The sequence below is a fragment of the Condylura cristata genome, unplaced genomic scaffold (genome assembly GCF_000260355.1).
Source record: "Condylura cristata isolate star-nosed mole 26May11 unplaced genomic scaffold, ConCri1.0 scaffold00027, whole genome shotgun sequence".
Lineage (NCBI taxonomy): Eukaryota > Metazoa > Chordata > Mammalia > Eulipotyphla > Talpidae > Condylura > Condylura cristata.
In genome coordinates this window covers 10,482,975-10,497,322 of record NW_004567128.1, presented here as the reverse complement: position 1 = coordinate 10,497,322, position 14,348 = coordinate 10,482,975, and positions in this window count along the sequence as shown.

The following is a 14,348-nucleotide window of genomic DNA, read 5'->3' as shown; positions in this document are numbered from 1 at the left end:
GCCGGGGCTGCAGTTTGAGGGGAGGTGGATCCCCTTGGGCTTGGGTGATGCTTGAGCCAGGACTTCAAGGACAAGGACAATGAATGAAGAGGAATTCCAGGAAGGAGGAACATCTCACACCCCCTTGCCTGTGGCCTACCTCAGTGCTTGGCTCTGCCTCCCACAGGCGTTAGCTACATTTCACAGCAGGTGCGCCCCTGAGGCCCAGAAGATGGCAGCCAACAGCCCCGAGCTACAGTGTGTGGCAGGTGAACTCTGGAAATAGTGGGAACTGTGAAACCCGGGACACCCAGCCCTGATCCAACTCCTGGGTGGAGGAGGTTGGGAGGGGCAGGCATCAGGACTGATGATCTTATCGGGATGCCAGGACCATGTAGGTGGAAGAGATTGCTGCAAAAGAATAAAAGAAGGCAACAGGTTGAGTGGGCTGGGCAAGGATTAAAGTTACTACAGGCCTTGAAAGTTGACAGACTGATATTTTGCTTTCTGGATCGAAAATGAAAAATCTAGACAGTTCCATAAACATAAGGGCACCAAACCATCCTGTATGTAGTGCGCTGCTCTACCTATAGCGTCACTGGTATTCAAACACTTTGAAAACTGTCAATCTGTTGCTCCCCTTCTTCCCACCACACAGAACGTTTACTCAGCAACTTGTCTCTCACACACCCACTTTCTGCCCTTGCTTGCAAATCATGGGACTCAATTTTTAAATGTTTTCTTTCTCCTCACTCCTTATCCTTTAGATTCTTCATCATGTCCTCTTTTGTAGTTCACTTAAAACACTAACAGTGGAAGTCTAAATATTGTTAGGTTCTTGTTTGCAAGGGCTTTTACCCCTGGACTCCCACCGGACTGCACTCCGAAGGGTCCAGGTGGAAGTGTGTTGCTTGTGATGGCGGCATGATTGTGTTTACATAAAGAAGTTAGGTATAAATTCAATTGCATCAGCCAGAACAGCTTCAAAAACCGAACTTTCACATAGAAACTATCAAAATGATCGCTTTTTCCAGTCAGCACAACTCATTTTTAAATAATCCTGAAAACACATTTGCTATACTCTCCCCCAACTGTGCATAAATGTGCTTTGTATTTATTTTGGGTAAAAAATAGTCAAGGCAGAGGCTTATCAGACTTCTGAAGATACTGTTTTCTTAACAGGAAACGAAACTTAGCATTCCACAAAGCAGACAAAGTCTCTAACTTGATGAAGAAATCATGCTGATTCACCAGGAGAAAATGGCCTCAAGTGTCATCAGCTGATCACTTGTGTATGTTTTTAAAATTACATAACCTTAAATAATCACATTGCTTTATACATGAAGCCATGTACTGGTATGATCTACAATTTAAAATGTATTTGAAGGATTTCTGACTTAGGCGCTGATTCAAGAACATGGAAAGCACGAGCATTGAACAGTTGGGATAGGGTGGTTGGAGGAGGAAATGGAGGAGAAGCCATGTGGACATTTGAAGAACCAGCATGTCAGTACATAGGCACCCATTACTTTTTGTTTTCTGGCAAACTGCTTATGATTTTACTTTAACCCAATGAGAAAATTGTCCAGCTTTATACTGTCAAAAGTTTTTTGTTTTTTTTTTAAATAACTACTTTGTAATCTGACATTCCCTTGGAGGCTTCCAAATTACTTTTTAAAAGTGTAGCTTGCAGTTCTTGCAGGAAATGCTTTCTCACACAGTCCCCTTCCACCAATGCCTTTCTCTACGGGAGTAACTGGAAAGCAAAGTAAAATTCCCAGGCTTCCTTCCTGCTAAGGGTTGCTGTGGGTACATCCCAGCCAATGAAATATGTGAAAATGTCTGGAGATGACATTCTTTAGAATTTAACAAAGAAAAAAAGGCCAAACTATAGGAAGGCAGGCTTTGCATTTTACCCTCTGCCTTTTCTTCGTGTGCATTGCTTGCAGATGCTGGAAGTGACATACATGCAAGCAGATTGCTGAGAACGAATGGGAAATAGGTGAAGGGCAATGGAGACCTTCAAAGAAGGATGGCGCCGGCTGTATGGAGCAAAGGGTGGTTGAAGGCCCGGCGCGCCGACGTGTCTATTCCAGAGTGATGAAAGCCTGCTTGGTGGGGCAAGACTAGTCCAGCTCTGGTGACAGAATAAAGGCTACAGCTGGGTGAAGGAGCCACCAGAGACAGCTTCCAACTTCCAACAAGCTGAACTTTCTCACCAGTAGCATCTGCAACAGTGCTTTGAGCCACCACACAGGTAGTGGTTTCCCTGACACAGAATGTGTTCAAGCAGGTGCTGTCTGACGCCCCTGCAGGAACAGTAGACTGGGGTGGGGGGTGCTTCCTACACTAAAGCAGGGATTGCAGTCTTTCAGTTTCGAGCAAATGTTTTCGCTTCATTTATCCTAAAAGGATTTTGACTATGTACCACTTCACCTCACCTACTTTATTTTTTTCTTTGACCATTTTAATTTCTAGAATGTTCCTCATATGCTTCAGGTTGACATGTTATATATATTTTTTAAAGATTTATTTATTTATTTATACAGAACTGGGGTACAGGCAGAGATGCGGAGGGTGAGAGGATTCACCAGGTACAGAGCGGGGAGCAGAACAGGCAGATTGACAAAGTACACTGCTGAGGGGAGCAGTGGGCGGGTCAGGAGAGGTCTGCCGCGCCATGTGGTCACCTCTGGGGCAGGCGGGGATCGAACTCATGCGGAAGTGGCTTTAGCTTCTTAGTGCTGTGCTTTAACCCGCTGCGCCACCAGGGAGGGCCGACATGTTATATTTTTTAACTTATAGGTTAAATCATTGTAGTGAGGATGATTTCTAATTTGTGTATAGTATGCACACATTTTAACTCTGTATTGCTTCACAATCTTGGCACAACTCATGTAGCTCTTTCAGTCCATGGAAAGTACCTGTTCTGGAACCTTATGGCAAAGCCACTGCTCACTGTCAAACCAACTAGCCAGTCCCTGTATGACTCACTCTTTTGTGGAATAGAAAGACAAAAAGGAGCTAGTAAGCAAGCAAAACAGAAACAAGCCCTTAGACTGAAAACGCAGAGGGGAAGGAGGGAAAAGGAAGAGATTGGTGGTGGAGAATGACTGGATTAGGGTGGTGAGTATAGGGGAATATTCACCATTGCTGAGGTGAGACATTATACACCTGACACCCATACAGTGTTGTAAACTAATGTTGCCTCTGAAAAAAAAACGTTAGCTAAATCAAACTTACTTTCAAAGAATAGTGCAAATTATTAGCCTTTCCCTGCTCACCACATGGTGGTGACTAAAAATACATAGTGCTGTATTTTCACCTATTGTGCCATCAGGCAGGGCCCTGGAGAGACAACTCTTACAGAATGTCACAAACAGCAAGTCGTATCTGGGAAGAGTGCAATGAAGGTGGTGTTAGTGGAAGATATAATAACAGGTGAATGGGTGGTCTGGGAGGACTTCTGGGAGGAGATGACAGTTAAGCTGAGAGCTGAGGAAAGAGTAGGAGTTAATTTGGGGAATGGAAATCTTCAGAGGAAATTTTACTTCATATTTCAATTCCAGCAGTCGTGAAATTATAGCACACCTATTTCTAATGCTTACATAAAACAACTTCTCACCTGGATAAAGTAATTACCATTCATGTTTACCTATTTGTCTGTCTTGTAACTAAAGCTCTATTTTTTTTCAACTTTTAACCTTTTTTATTTTCTTACACTGTTTCTCATTTCTGCATGCTATTTGATTTCTCCCCTCAGGTGGAGTTCCCATACGTCTGTTACCACCACATCACCCATGACCCATCACTATAGTGACTATAGTGCCTTGTGTGAAGCTCTCTTTTTTTAGTCTTGAGAGAGAAAATTGTTCCAAATCTAGTCTGAGGTAGAACTTTCATGTCTGATGTAATTTTCAGTCTGAGAGGTAATCAATAATCCTGATAGAGTGCTTACACAATGTCTTGGTGGAAGTTATGGTTGCCCCCACCTCCTGCCCCCCTAATTCCTTTATAATTTACCATCAGCATCTTCACCAGAAGAGATGCTCAGGAGTCTCCTTTGTGGAGTTTGAAATAAAATCTTGCCTTGTGCTTCCAAGCAATCTGAGAAGCAGAACATGCTACCCCCTCAAAACGCCTTTTTGGCATAAGGATTATCTTGATGCTGGTCACTTAAAATAACTTTTTTTGAAAAGCAAGTGCATCATCTTCTGAAGTAAAAAATAAAAAGCAGACACAGGAGAAGTTACCCTTCCTAGAGACACATTTATAAACCTCCAATTGTAAGGATGTCTTCCTTTCTACCAGGAAGAGAATGACTAAATCTCTGGAAACTCTTGCAGGCCAGAGGTGTGGGTGATGAGAGGCTTCACCAGAGACAGAGTGGGGAGCAGAACAGGCAGATTGAGGAAGTACACTGCTGAGGGGAGTAGTGGGCAGGTCAGGAGAGGTCTGCTGCACCATGTGGGTCAGCTCCCTGGCTGGGGATTGAACTTGTGCTGAAGCAGCCTCAGCCGGCTTTGGAGTGCTACACTTTAACCCACTTCACCACCAGGGAGGGCCCGGGGATGGTTTGCATTTAAATCTGCTTACATACCTTAGCCTTATTCATAGTGCTTTGTATGAAAATCTCCCTTAACTGACTCCCTAACAATATCTGTTGTCTTGCACTGGAGATGGTATTTAAAGTGATGACTTGGGCCAATTCCAGGAGTAGCCAGTTTCCCTGGACTCTCCTATGTACACAGGAGATATACATGCTATTGGACGTGTATTTTTTTCTCCTGTTAATCTGTCGTTTACTACTCAGGAGTCGCAACTATGACCCTAGAAGGGTAGAGGACAGTTATTTTCCCCGAGGTCCCTGGCTGAAACAGGAGCTCTTCCCTCAGGAGCTGTGCACTCCTGAATCATGCTTTGCTTTGAGGCCCAGGGACTTTTACTCTACCCTTTGAGGTAGCACACCCTGCTAAAGTTCAGGGTGGATGAGGGATGAGGGATACACTTTTTTTTTTTTTTTAGTGAAGTGGGAGAAAGGCAATTACGAAAGGGGAGATGGGCAAGAGCCTAAACTCTTGATTGTTTATGGAATTTGCAATTTGGAAACCAAGTTCCTAAAACTCAGTTTCCTGGAAAATTGTCCTTTATCTCAAGTAACATGTGTGCCCAGTTGGAAATCCTTGGACTAGTCGGCTTCTCTGTGCTTGGGGAGAAACGACTGCAGAGTCACAACAAGGCATTATCCACGGAGAGGGTCCTGGCATAGTATATCCTGCATCGTTTCAAGTTTCCTCGAAACTTGCTCTGGATGGCTCCTTCCAGAACAGAGTGACTATTATTGAATGGTGCTTGTTGCAGAAGGAGTGTGTTGTGCTTTAGTCTCTGATAATCTTGAAGTAGACTAGGAAGAAAGAAACTGTTCCAGGTTGGAGCATATAAAACCTTAGCATTACTTTTAAAGCTAAGCCTCAAATAATTACCATTTGAATCCAAAGATTCATTAAGAAAAAATACTTTGGGTTTATCTTATCACTTATAAATGCAAACTTAGAATTTTTTACTTCCTTTCCTGGTCTAGATCTTTTCTAAAAGAATGCCATTCTTCCCTATAAGTCATTAACAGGAAACACCTACGTTTTAAAACTTACACTTTGCTTTTCCCCATTGAGTAGTGTTTTGAAAGAATAATAAACTTCATGAAATTCAAACCTAGGACAATACACCCGGAAAAATACTAACACAATAACCTGGGTTGCAAAACTTGTTTAGCAAGTTTCAGCTGAGGTTAATTAAAACCTGCTTGGAAACTTCTTAAAACATAGACTGGAATGTGAACCACATTGACACCACCACCTAGATCCTTCCCTCAGGAGATTTCTCCCCAGCACTTCCCTGGATTTCTGTGGGAACATTTCCCCAGCGCTCCAGCTGGTCTGGCTGGAGGCCATACTGTCCCTATCACGGGTATCTTGGGCACAAAGCTTGCTTCCCCCTCCCTGGGGACAGGATATTAGCAGGCAGCCCCTCCAAGCTCATACCACAACTTGAGCCCCTCTGGGAGGTGGGGTGATATTGGGATGGGAGCCGTGTCTTAAGGATTTCCCCCTGTTGGTGTCTTGTTTTAAGGCTACATGCTTTAAGATTCAGGAGAATTAAGTGACATTGTTCTGGACAAGACCAGAAAGCACAAAGATCAAAGGTAGAAAAGGGAAAGGTAGCAATGCTGCCTAACATTAGCAGGAAAGCCTATAAGACTATCGAACTGGCCGAACATTCTGGAACACCAGCTGTATAGTTTTTCAGAAGTTCCTCGGGGTTACCGCTATTATTTCTTTTGTCCAGGCTTGTTTAGAGTGATTGTCAACTAACACCCCGTTGGTGGATAAGCATCTGCGAGATGTGCAGGAAACAAGGCCGGGCTATAATTATAACATAATGCTGTAACAACATTGCACAAGACTGCCTCAGTACTCTATGCCAGAGTACATAGCGACCGGCTCGCTGACAGGCATTTGGATGGTGATTAGTGTTGGATCACGTCCTGGAATCAGGCTTGAAGCCAGGGAAACTGGAAAATGATTTTTGTTTCTTAACTCCTCAGAGGCCCGTGTGGGAAATTTAGAACAATTTTTTGTTTGTTTCTAGTAACATAATTCATCTATAATTCAGGGACGAGAAAGCAAAGTGGGATGGTTCCTTAATCAACTGTTTGGCCTTGAAGCTGGGCTGCTGTGGAAAGTGAGGTGTTCTCGCAGAGCTGGCTGAGAAGCGTTGGGGGAAGCCTGTGTTCCCTGGCTCCTCCACATCTAGCCTGATGTCAGGGAGGGAAAGTTCTTCATCTACCCTTAAGCTCCTTTCAGTGGGTGAGTTGACATAAGAATGGTGAACAGGAGGAAAAAAACCCAAGTTTAATAGCGCCTGTCTGGGAGCTCCACATACCTGAGAGGTTCGAAGACAGCAAGGTGAAATGAGACATGATGCTGTGGTGAAGCTAAGGAGAGGGGTAGGAACCCCAGGGGTTGAGGGCAAGTCACAGGACGATAAGAAGAGCAGATGTTTGGTAATTAGATGTTCTCCCTGTCATACAGATGAGTCATAAAAAGTTATTTCTGGAAATAAGTCTCATTATGAGCAGGCCTCCTCCCCCTTCTAAATCCTCAGTAGTTAAGGGAGAGGCAAGTTTCTCTCAAGTCTGCAGTCTCCAGTGCCTTTGACTTAAAATGTCACCTGATACCTATACATTACAAACCAGTGTTAACATGAATTAAAACAAACCCACATGCTTAAGTGGCGCGGCTTAGGAGGGCCTGTGCTGAACACCTTCCCTAAGCCCAGCAAGACTGCCAGGTAGCAAGGAATAGCCTTTGCCCCAAAACATCGCCAGTGTTAACGACTGAGGGCTGCCATGGTGACTTACACTAGACAATGAGCCGTGGCTTGTGAGGTGAATCTGGCTGCCCAGATCAGATCTCAGTTCCATTGCCTTCTGGTTGTATAATAGGAAATAAGTTGCTTCACCCTTTTACACCCCATCTCTCTCATGCATAAGGATTTAAGTGGCACAATCCATGTGTAACAAGTGAATGTAGAAAGTGCTCTATAATTATTAGCTTTATTTTCTTTTTGCAATTAAAGTCTGACTCTCAAACTGGGTTCCTGTTACAGGTAAAAGAAAAACATTAGAGTTGAGTCAGTGACCCCTGAAATTGGAGGCTACTTTATTCCATTTATTTAATGAATGTTTATTAAGTGTCCACCGTGTGCCATGCATGGAACAAAGCCCGAGGGCATAAAGACCATGGGATATGATCCTTGCTCCCAGGATATCGGCAATCAAGGAGGTCAACGCTTCTGTTATGCCAAAAGCATAAATAAAGAAAATTCGAGGGCAAAGAGTGTGGCTAAGTGCTTGAGAAAGGTCAGGGGTATGGGAGAGACCTGTGTGGAGGTGCAGTCTGGGTAGACACACACACACACACACACACACATGCACACACACAGAGTGAATTCAAATTGCTTAACCTCTCTCCACCTCTGTTTCCTCATCTTTAAAATGGGCCTAATTCTGGGGTGTGCTGAAGCTGGCTGCTACTGACTTGGGCCAGTCTATTGCTAAATATTCAGAAATTTTGCAATGGGTAAGCTTGAGATCAGCTTGGGTAGAAGTATTTACACCATGTTTATGAGCAAATCCTACAAATCAAGACTACTTCCACCCCTGGCTGGGTTTACCAGCACGCTCCTGGATTATGTGGGGGAGACAAAATATCCCCTATACCCTCTTGGCGTCTTTGCCTGGAACTGAGAATTCAATTAATAGCAAACAGACCAATAGGAGACAACCATACATGTTTAATTAATATCAGTTTTAGGTGACGGGGGCCCTCATAAAGGGAATGACGACTTGGAGAAGTGGCAATATCTAAATGCTTCTACTCTTCTAGCTTGAACAAAGACAGGCAGTTATGGGAAAGTAAAATATGTGGGAAGGCTCAAGAAAGAGATTATTTTTTAAAAGTTCTGTTTGTACAGGATTCTCTCTGCTTTGACTCCTTGTGAGCAATGTTTCTCTTCTCCTGGAACAGGGAGGGCATCTTTTCATAAAGGAGTTTTCTAGGAAGAAAGGGGGAGGTTAGAATTCCCTTCCTGTATCTTGTTTTTTGAATGCCTTTAGCTTAACATAATCCTTGTGGCAAAGTGGTGGATTTGGGGGTGGTATATCCCCCACCCTTCAGACACCCTCCGGCTGCTGTTCTGAAGACACATGAAACTGTGACTCACAGCACGTGGCACACAGTAGGTCGTCCACACAGTCACTGTCCCAGGATGCACTTGCAGTGTCCATCACGCACATGGGGATCTGACATCTCACGTAGTCCTCCTGGCAGCTCTGGGGCTGTTCACTTTCCACTCCATCCGTGAGGTCTATTTTTAGTCCCATCAATGCAGAAGAGTCAGGTGTTAACTGTTTCTTTGACTCAATGGAAATAACTTCTTTCCATCAAACCGAGGCTGCCCTGGACCCTCTCTGCAAACAAGGATCATTGTCATTTGGGACTCAAGTTATTTTGAAACCGCTTTTTGTTGTTGTTGATTTGCTGGATGAAAGGGTTCAGAAGTACAAGCAGGGAGGGGGGAGCTGACAGCCTTGCTCACAGCTGGTGGAACTGTCCTCGAGGCTAGGCTGGAAGTGAAGGCCGCTGCTCTGAGCCCCAGTTTAAAAAGCTGGGCCTGTGTCATTATCTGAACTGCGGCTGAGCGCTGTGAGTACTGCTTGTGCCAATAAATGTTGCTTCCCTGGGAACCTCTGAAGTGCAGAATCATCTAGCTAGTGATGCCTGGTTTAGGGTAGAAAATGCACAAGATGAACCTGGGACTTCTTAAAAGCGAGGAAGCTAACAAAGACTTCTGAGGTCTTGTCCAAAGGACTCTGAAGTCAACTTGAAGAAGCTTTCACTAGACAATTAGGGTAATCTGAGCTTCAATAAGAAAGGTCAGGGCAGAAAATTAACACAAAAGGAAATGTTTAAAGTCCATAACTTAGTAATGGGAGAAAAAGCTTAATTGGATGATGCTGGAGAAGCCAATTTATTATTTTGAAAACTAGTAAATCAAACGGAAGAATCAAGCATGGTCCAAGCTTTATCCTGCCTTTGCTGGATGAAGTGTACTTCAGGGCAATGAAACAGAAGTGGGGGAAAGTTCTCTTTATAGAAGTGTTTCAGTTGATGAATGAAGAAAGAATAATAGAAATAGAACATTACCATTTTGTAACTCCTGATAAATCTGTGGACCTCGTTGCTAACGTCATAAAAGAGGAAAAAACATCAATGAAATATTCTTGATGAAAGAATCAGACCTGAGTCTGATCAAATTGCAACCCAGTCCATGAAGTGTTAGCGTTGATACCTGTGGACCTTCCTTTAAAAAGAATTTATTTATGCATACAGGAACTGGGGTACAGGCCACAGTGGGGGGTGGGGGTGAGAGGATTCACCAGAGGCAGAGTGGGGAGCAGAACAGGCAGATTTGCTGAAACCACTGCTGAGGGAGCAGCGGTCGAGACAGGGGGCTGCCATGTGGGTCAGCTCTCTGGCCGGGGATCAAACTTGTGCTGCAGTGGCTGCAGACAGCTTCATAGTGCTGCACTTTAACCCCTTGCACCACCAGGGAGGCCCTGGCCTTTCCTTTTAACAAACCAAATGCCACAGTAGGATCACGGCAGCGTTTCTCAAAGCTGAGTAGCTTGAATGCCTTTCATTTATTATTTATTAATTACCTACGTCGATATTTATTGATTAGTTACATATAAGTACTTCCATCTACATTTTACTCATTTCTGTATTTTAAAATGTTATTAAATAGGCAGTCTTCACTGCCACCCCCCCTTTTTTCTTCGCAAATAAAGTAAGGCTGAGAGGTGACACTGTGTCAATGATCATACAGTCAGGGAGAAGCCAAGTAGGATTTGATTCTGAAGCAAGTATGGATCCCTCCCCCCTTTTTTAAAGATTTATTTATTTGTGCATACAGAACTGGGGTACAGGCCAGAGGCTCAGGGGCGGCGCGGGGCTTCACCAGAGACAGAGTGCGGAGCAGAACAGGCAGATGGAGGAAGTACACTGCTGAGGGGAGCAGCAGGCCGGTCAGGAGAGGTCTGCTGCGGCATGTGGTCTCTTCCGGGGCAGGCGGGAATCGAACTCATGCGGAAGTGGCTTTAGCTTCTTAGTGCTGTGCTTTAACCCGCTGCGCCACCAGGGAGGGCCAGTATGGATCCCTTTTAAAGGAATCAATTCTCACAGGTCCCAAGAAGGGATTGAAATTATTCTCCTATTACCATTATAGACACATAACCAGATGCAGATGTGAACATTTTACATTCACAGCTGCTGTACAACTGTGTAACCAATACATATTTACAAATCAAATACAAACAAAACTACCAAACTTAAGAAATTTAAATCAATGACACTGATTTAATATGAGGGGAGCGGTCTTGCTGAAATGAAGCTGCTCCCTGCGAGGAACCTCAGTATCTCCACTGGGCTGCTTGGTTTTGTTTGCAGCACTGCAGGCAGTAGGTGACAGACAATTCTCTCCCAGTTTTGTCTACACACTCTCCAAAAGCTTCTCCTTCATGCAGTGTGATATGACTTCGCTTCTCAGGAGCTCACTGTTGATGACGTGTACCGAGGTGAGCAACGCTAACACACTAAAACTGTCAGACTCACAATTACAGCTGGGATTCAGTTACAAGGTGTTTATGTAGATCCGTGGCTCTCAACCCTGGCTTCATTTTGGAATGCATATTAAAATATAATTAGAGGGACTTCCTGATGGTGCAGGGGTTAAAGCCACAGTGCTATCAAGCTACTGCCAACCACTGCAGCATGAGTTCGATCCCTAGCCAGGGAGCCAACCCACATGGCACAGCAGACCTCTCCTGTCTCCCTGCTGCTCCCCTCAGCAGTGGATTTCAGTCCATCTCCCTGTTTTGCTCCCCATTCTGCCTGTGGTGAATCTCTTACCCCTCTGGCCTACACCCCAGTTCTTGTATGCATAAATAACTAAATCTTTCACAAGAATAAAATAAAAAAGATTAGATTAGGACTCTCAGAGCACGGGATTAGTATTTCTTAAAAGCTTTCTAATGTGTAGCCTGTAGTGGGAACTACAGATTTCAATGAGCCAGAAAATACTTGTTTGGAGTATAATTGAAAAGAAATGCCAAATTCATTCTTTCCTATAGAGAATGTGGTAATGGGCCCTCTGGGGCTTGAGAAATTTGATCGGTGCTTGATGCCCACAACTAGTTGTGCGACTTTGGCCACTTCACCTCTCTGGGTTTTCATTCCTCATTATAAAGAGAAACGAATAATGGTACCATCTCATAGGGTGTTGGTGAGAATTAGATAATAATATATACAAAGCGTTGCGGGTAATGCCTAGATACAGGTAACCATTTACTGAACCTCACTGTTTGGAGGGCCTGGGGGTGGGGGCTCTCAAAAAAGGGTGTGGGCCTGTCAGTTAGAGCTGTGGGTAACAACTGACTGGCTTGAAGCCAATCTTGGCAACCCAAAGCGGTGGGATGAGACTCAAGCACAGGTTCACCCTGAGGTGACAATTTCAGGAAGATATGATGAAGCAAGAAAAGAAAGATGAAGCCAGTGGAGCAGATAGAATTCTAGGCGCAGACAGAGCCACCTGTGGACTTTGAACATGCAGCTCAGCCTGCCAGGTAGGAAGATGGTGGCAGCTTTCCCGAAGAATGGCCAGCGCTGACAGTTGCTGGGAAACAGCCAGTTGCCACAGGGAACTGTCACTAGCCCAAGGACAGGCGCCGTCCAGTTAAGTCCGTGCTGGGGACCCAGTGCAAAGGAGATTCACAGGATGGGGTGGAGCAGTAACAGCGTTAAGAAATCACTGGGTTCCTTCTAAGTTGTGGCTTCTACATTTCTGCAAAAAAGCCTCTGCTTTCTTGCCCTAGCAGCCTGCGCTCTGGAATCAGGAGATGATGTGGGGCTTTGCTTTGGGCACTCAGACTCCACTCCGCTGTGGGCTGGTAATCAGATACGCAGCAGGATGTCACCAGCCTGCGTGTGGACAGACCCAGCTACTTCCTGTTTTACTAGTGTCAAAAATTTTGATTTTCTAAGTCTTTCAAGAGACTTAATCTTAGCAAACAGTATTTTTAAACCATATAGGGAAATCCCAGAAATATGTTTATGCGACAGTTGGCAGATTGTTAGGCCTGAAACACTTCCCAAGTGATTATGTCAGGTATTAAATCTCAGTAAAAGTCATTGGAAGCTTATCTTTACAGAGGTGTTGATTGCATGGATTTTTTTCTTTTCCAGATTTATCATCATTTATTATTTCCTTCATAGAATTTCCCCCAAACATGTTTTCTTATTTGCTTGTTGAGTTTACCTTTGACAGATTTGTTTTACAGTTCTGTTTTGAAAGGTTTCTTTGTAATTGAGCTGAACGTTCAGTGGGCTGGTGCGTGGTGTTTCAGCTTCTAAATTTTAAATTTAAGGGACTTCTTTAAGTGGATAAAACACTTCATAAAACTTGTCTGGTAATGACAATGGGCCTTTAGGGCTAAGTAAGCTCTAAGGAGGATGAGAAAACAAAGAGTTATAGTGTAACTTGCTTGGTTCTTCTAATTATTCACATATTTAACCACAGTCAGGACGTCATTGTTTTCCTCAAAGAGGCTCTCTTTCAAAACAGTTTCAAAATGTCTTCTTTTCCCACAAGGCTCATTGTGTTTGGTTAACCCTTTTTATGTTTACCAGCATTTCTTTTTCTTTTATTTTTAAAAAAAGATTTATTTATGCATACAGAACTGGGGTACAGGCCAGAGGTGAGGGGGGCAGGATTCACCAGAGACAGAGTGGGGAGCAGAGCAGACCGATTGTCTGAAATACAATGCTGAGCGAAACAGCGGGTGGGGCAGGAGAGATCTGCTGCACCATGTGGGTCACCTCCCTAACAGGGGATCGGGGATTGAACTCGTGCTGCAGAGGCTGCAGTAGCTTTATAGTGTTGCGCTTTAACCCGTTGTGCCACCAGGGAGGGCCCGCCAGAGTCTCTTTTGTGGACTCAGTCCCCAATCTGAGCAGGACTCTTTAAGCCTGTTTCCATGGCATGCTCTTGGCACCAAAACATCCCAAAGCTCGCTTGTACTAAATACAATACAGAATCACACTTATTTATATGTCTTCCTAGTCATCTAGGGCACCGTAGCAGACTGAATTAAAAGGCAGGGGAAAATCCCCTTGACTAAGGAGCTCAGGACTTATTTCCTGGAGAACATAGAAGATACAGAGTATTGTTGGTATCTGATGACTTTTGGAAAACATTATTCTTGGAGATCACTACAGTGGTTATTGTCAAGTACTGTTTTCACTGTCAAGGGAATTAGTGGGCTTAGGAATTTAGGTCAAGTAGTGAGTGATGAAAGGAGTTCCCTTAGCTAAAACTATCACTTCCTTATACCTGTTCTGAGCTTTATTTTTAGTACAAGAGAAACCTTTTGTTTACTTCCTTTTTTACTCAGATTACTTATTGATTTGCCAGTCATTTACGTAACTAATTTTAGAGGCAAACTTCACGCCTCCCTGTATGTGCACACGCTTCACTCACCCTCCATCAAAGCTCCTGTGGCGGTGCCCCACCCTTTAGTTTACTTCTGCCCTTCCCCTCATTCTGGCACCCCCCCACTTTTTAAAGTACGCATTGTTTGTTGTTGTTTTTTTTTTTTCCACAGAAGCCCATTATGTTAACACAACAATCACAAACTCCCAAAAGCTAACTTGGATGCTAATTAGCAGGCATGTTAACTCCCCTGGGGACCT